A 6023-nucleotide genomic window follows, 5' to 3' on the forward strand; every position below is an offset into this window, starting at 1 on the left:
CTGCATATAAACCAGGATGTGGCCTCTCCAGAAGACGAAACGACTTCCTTTCTTATCTCTGTGGCCGAGATCTCCTGGTTGACTCAGACGCCATTAGGCAGTTGAATGCACATGTGTACTCCAAACATTTCTCTCCCACTACCTGCCTCTGTGCAGCCCCGGGCACTGGCAAACCACGCTGCGCCACTGCCTTGACCTTTGGTCCTGCTCTGGTCTGCCTCTTCTTTAAAAAAGAAAAAATCCCAACACTAGGAAATGGCCATAGCACTGCTCTTTAATTTGGGCATGACCAACTGTGCTGGCCCCAGCGGGGGGTACCGTGCGGCGTGGTCTGAGTCCGATCCTAGGTCGAGGGTAAGGAGGCTGTCCGTCAAGGGCGAAGCGGGGTCCAAGGCAAGGAGCTGGGCATGGTCAGGAGCTCTGGAAGAGCAGAACAGGTTGCCGGCAGGAACAGGTTTCCAACGACATTGCTCCCGCAACCTGAGACTGGGCTGACTGGCCTTTATCTCCTCTGAGGCATAGGGCGGTCCCGGCCCACAGGTGACTCGCCTCTCCTGGCCTTAAGGCGAGCACTCCTCCTGAGAGAACTTAGTTCCCTCCGCCTCTCTGCCCTGAGCCTCTGCAGCTCAGTAGAGGCTGGAGGGTTACTGGAACCAGAGGCAACATCGCCTTCCCCTGACAGGGCTGGGAGAGGAGCACCTGCAGGCAATGGGTCCTCGATCACCCCCAGAGCCAGAGCGGATTCAGCTGGTGTCTGCTCCTGAGGATCTGGCACAGGTGAGGGCCCTTCAGGTTCAAGCCCCTGCCCCAGCTCAGCCGGCCTTGGAGGCGGGGACTCCTGTGCAGGCTGGGATTCCTCAGGTTCAGCCTCTGAATCGGATTCCCAGGCCATGACACCAATGTATGAATTTAGCTCTTTGCCGTTTCACATCATGGTGCCACACGCAGTGCACCCTTTGCCCCTGCTTCACACACAATGGGACTGCAGGCCACAGCTCAACGGCATAGAGCTGTTTTGCACAGAATGGTAGAGTTGGAAGGGACCCCAAGGATCATCCAGTCCAACCCCCTGCAATAGCAGGAAAATGCAGCTGTCAAGCTTGCCATTATCAGTTCCATGTTCCAACCAACTGAGCTATCTCTGGTTCATTTACCAGCAACTCCAAGGTAGGGATGGGGAAAGTCTCCCTTCTGAACCTCTGGAGAGCTGCTAACAGTCAGTGTAAATAGTACTTAGCTAGAAAAGGCAATGGTCCAATTTCATATAAGACAGCTCACTACGTTTGGCTTCAAGAGACGCTTGAGCACAATGCTTCCTGTTAACCGCTGGAGGCTCGCTCCTTAATTGCCCAGTAGGAATGCCTGTAATTGAGGTTTCGGCTGCCCAGCAGAAAGAGCAAAATGCCCTATCACCAAAGAGCGTCTTGCTTCAGCATGTTGCCTATAATGTCTGCAGCTTCAAAGACAATAAGCTTTCTGCCTGAAGCCACAACACCTGACACCGGCGGCAGTTTGCAGAGAGAGCTTCAGCTGGCACACAGAGAACTGTAATGAAAAGCTTTGCAAATGAGGCTATTGCCTCACCTGTGACAAGACCGATAGTGGGGGGAAACAACCCTTGCAGAAGGCAGACAAGATGCACGGCCAGACTCAAAAAGTCAGTACTGTATAAATGAGAACGGCCACCTGGAGCACCTCCAGGCAGTTGCTGTTTTGGGGTGGGATTCAGTTGCATCACAGAAGATTCAGGCCATGCAATTAAAGATTTTATTTTATTTTTATTTTGTCTGCTGCCCCTCATCCAAAGATCTCAACATAAAAATACAGTCAAACCTCGGTTCCCGAACGCCTCCATTTTGGAATGTTTCAGCTCCCGGACGCCAAAAACCCAGAAGTAAATGCTCTGGTTTTGAACATTTTTTTTGGAAGCCGAATGTCCGACACTGCTTCCGCTTGAGTGCAGGAAGCTCTTGCAACTAATCGGAAGCTGTACCTCGGTTGTCAAACATTTCAGAAGCCGAAGGGACTTCCAGAATGGCTTATGTTCGACAACCGAGGTTTGACTGCACAAAATGAGAACATAAAATACATAAGAAAACAAAAGCGAACAAATAATTCCCCTTCCACAAACACGTTAAAAAGGCCACAGAATAATAATTAGTCAAACATCTCGTTACAGAGAAATGTTGAATGAATGCATCAGCCACCAGCCATAGCAATAAAACAACAAAATGCGGTATACAGAGAACAAAGGTAAAAAGTCAATTATATAAAATACATTTTGGGGGGTTGGGTCAATAGTCAAATAATGGGTCTTATTCTAATTGCCCCGGCTAAAAACCTTGCAACCTTTGCTGTCACCTGCATGATGGAGCCTACCTGGAAAGAACATCCGCAAGTGAGGTTCCACTCCTCCCATCGTGAAGCAGCAGTGAGAGGAAAGAAGAAGAGTTTGGATTTGATATCCCATTTTATCACTCCCCTTCAGGAGTCTCAAAGCAGCTAACATTCTCCTTTCCCTTCCTCCCCTACAACAAACACTCTGTGAGGTGAGTGGGGCTGAGAGACTTCAGAGAAATGTGACTGGCCCAAGGTCACCCAGCAGCTGCATGTGGAGGAGCGGAGACGTGAACCTGGTTCACCAGATCACGAGTCTACCGCTCTTAACCGCTACACCACACTGGCTTTCAAGTAAATTCAGTATCAAGCTGATAAAGAATATGAACCTCTGTCAGGAATAAGAATGTAAGGATTGCATTGCTGGATTAGACCAAGGTCCATAGCTTATCATCTTTTGTTTCTGACTAAGCCACGCAGGTGATGCTGTGATCTAAACCACAGAGTCTAGGGCTTGCCTATCAGAAGGTTGGCGGTTTGAATCCCCTCGATGAGGTGAGCTCCCATTGCTTGGTCCCTGCTCCTGCCAACCTAGCAGTTCGAAAGCACGTCCAAGTGCAAGTAGATAAATAGGTACCACTCCAGCAGGAAGGTAAACAGCATTTCTGTGTGCTGCTCTGGTTCGCCAGAAGTGGCTTTTTCATGCTGGCCACATGACCCAGAAGCTGTCTGTGGACAAACGCCGGCTTCCTCGGCCAGTAAAGTGAGATGAGCGCCGCAACCCCAGAGTTGTCCACCACTGGACTTAACGGTCAGGGGTCCCTTTACCGAAGCCCCATAGCAACTCACAAGCAGGACACTGGACACAGCAGCTCGCTTCCCAGCAGCCTATGAAGAGTCTTTGGAATTAGAATTAGAGCAGAGCTGGAGCATTTTTCGAGGGAATTCTTGAAATGTCGTTTTGTGCTGCTTGTTTTGCAACATTTTTCAACTTCTCCGGGAAAGGTGAGGGAGGTGATTTTGTGACCGACAGGCAGCACTATGTGAAACTCTTCTGAGAACCAAAAGAAGATATTTTCCCTGAGTTTGACTCAAGAGGGAAGTCTGTATGAATGCTCAAAATGCAGTGAGAGCCCCTCCACAACAGGCTTGTGGCTCCAATTATGCCTACCTGTGCATATATACCTTGAATACATTCTAACATTCCCCACAGAGACCTTGCTAAGATAAAAGGGGATGGTCCTATGTGTGCCAATTTTGGAAGAAAATAATGATATGTGATATATAAATACTTTTTTTAAAAAAATGAAAGGTTTTATCATGTTTCCCTTTTTCACTGTATCTTTCATGGCGTAGACTCTAGGTGGCAGTATGACCTTAGCAGAACTTTTATGGTGCTCAGAATCCATCAAAATTGCTCAGAAGTCACACACCTACACCTAAAACATGTGAACTGTTTCTGCTGGTGTTACTATCAAACCAGGGTTTCGGTTATCAGCTGTGTGTCTAGGGTTAGGCCAATAATTTTCCAGCTTCTGTCTTACCTTCTGATTTTCCTTCTCCAGCCTTAAAGGGCAAGGAGGCTGCTAGGGTACCTATTAAGAATATGGTCTCGCTTAAGGCAGCTAGAGAAAGAGAGGGGACTTGGGCCTGAGGCCAAACTAAATATGCCGAAGACACATTAACCATTTCCAAATATATGTATATGTATCAATCAAAAAGACAGCCAGTTTGAGCAGAGTGGAAATGGAGCAGCTGTTTAAAACTTTGCCTTTCTCATTTTTTCTGGCCCAGATTATGTTCTTCAAACTTAGAAGCATAGAATTATAGCACTGGAAGGGACCCCAAGGGACATCTAGTCCGACCCCTTGCCGTGCAGGACTCCTGCCCACAGCCGTCCCTGGGTGGGCTTGAACCACCAACCTTGAGCTTGAAGGACATAATATGAAGCTTTCTATCCATCCCCATGCCTTGCCCCCGTGGTTGAGGGGGCCGGGGCCATGCAACGTCATTCCGCCCACTATGTTCAATACTCCCTGTGCTCATAAAATGACAGGCTTATTAGTTGAGAGCTGAGTGCAAGTCATCACCCAACAGCTTCAGCACATGCCAATTTATTTATAGCATCTTTCACTGTCCACCCAGTGAATTATGGATATCATTACAGTAGGGGAGCTGTGTTAGTTTTTATTAATAAGCTTATTAAAAGAAGCCAGTTGCACCTCTAAGGCTAACTGAAATTACTTTATTGAAAGAGCACGAGCTTTTGTAGGCAATTACTTCAGCAAATGGAACTATGAGCTGCAAGGCAGGGAATAATAATATAACACTTAAGACTGATACAATTTTACTGAGGTTTTATTGAACCGAAGGCATACCAAATTATAGCTTAGGCTGCAATCTTTACCATAGTTCGCATGAAGCCCGAAGAATTCAACAGAATTTTCTTCTGATGAGACATAGTTCGGATTGTGTTGCTAGTCTTGTTGCTGTGTGGCTACACCTGATTTTAATTGATATAACGTTTACATGCAATCTTCCTCAATTCCTAAGGAAGTAGTTAGAGACATTTCAGAAAATTCCAGGTACCAAACATGATTCTCTTTGCTTTTAGGTTGTGAGAAAAACTATACACTGGTATCTCGGGTTACATACGCCTCAGGTTCCATACGCTTCAGGTTACACACTCCGCTAACGGAGAAATAGTGCTTCAGGTTAAGAACTTTGCTTCAGGATAAGAACAGAAATCAGTCTCCAGCGGCACGGCAGCAGCAGGAGGCCCCATTAGCTAAAGTGGTGCTTCAGGTTAAAAACAGTTTCAGGTTAAGAATGACCCTCCGGAATGAATTAAGTACTTAACCCGAGGTACCACTGTACTCCTTCTTTTGGCTTTGAATGATGTAGATAAATATTTTAATTCAAAAATTATGGGGAGGAATCCAGTGTTGATCTACATCGCCATGTCAAACATTCCATCAGTTAGTTCGCATTCGTCTGTCTTGGGAGATCATGGAGGAATGTCCCTTTGGGGGTGAAGTCAAACCGTTGGAAAGTTACAGGGCCTGCTGTGGCTGCAGAGAGACATGTTTTATTGCAGGTGGGGCAGATGGAGGTGTCTGGTTGTGCAGATACAACATGGCTTCTCTTCTCTCTGCACTCCTCCCAGCGGTCATTCCTTCTCTGGTCGTGAACCGACTGTCTTTCTCCAGGCACTGTGGTCATCTGCAAGGGATTCCCACATAGCAGGGTTGACGTTGCCAGTCTTTGTGTCTCATTTGCAGAAATCTTTGTAACACGTGGGGCTACCTATGAAGGTGACCCGGAAACTGCAATTAATCCAGAATGCGGCAGCTAGACTGGTGACTGGGAGTGGCCGCCAGGACCACATAACACCGGTCCTGAGAGATCTGCATTGGCTCCCAGTATGTTTCCGAGCACAATTCAAAGTGTTGGTGCTGACCTTTCAAGCCCTAAATAGCCTCGGTCCTGTATACCTGAAGGAGTATCTCCACCCCCATTGTTCTGCCCGGACACTGAGGTCCAGCACCGAGGGCCTTCTGGCGGTTCCCTCACTGCGAGGAGTGAGGTTACAGGGAACCAGGCAGAGGGCCTTCTCAGTAGTGGCGCCCACCCTGTGGAATGCCCTCCCTTCAGATGTGAAGGAAATAAGCAGCTATCCTCTTTTT

The sequence above is a fragment of the Podarcis gaigeae genome (assembly GCF_964106915.1).
Source record: "Podarcis gaigeae genome assembly, chromosome: 17".
In the NCBI taxonomy this organism is placed as follows: domain Eukaryota; kingdom Metazoa; phylum Chordata; class Lepidosauria; order Squamata; family Lacertidae; genus Podarcis; species Podarcis gaigeae.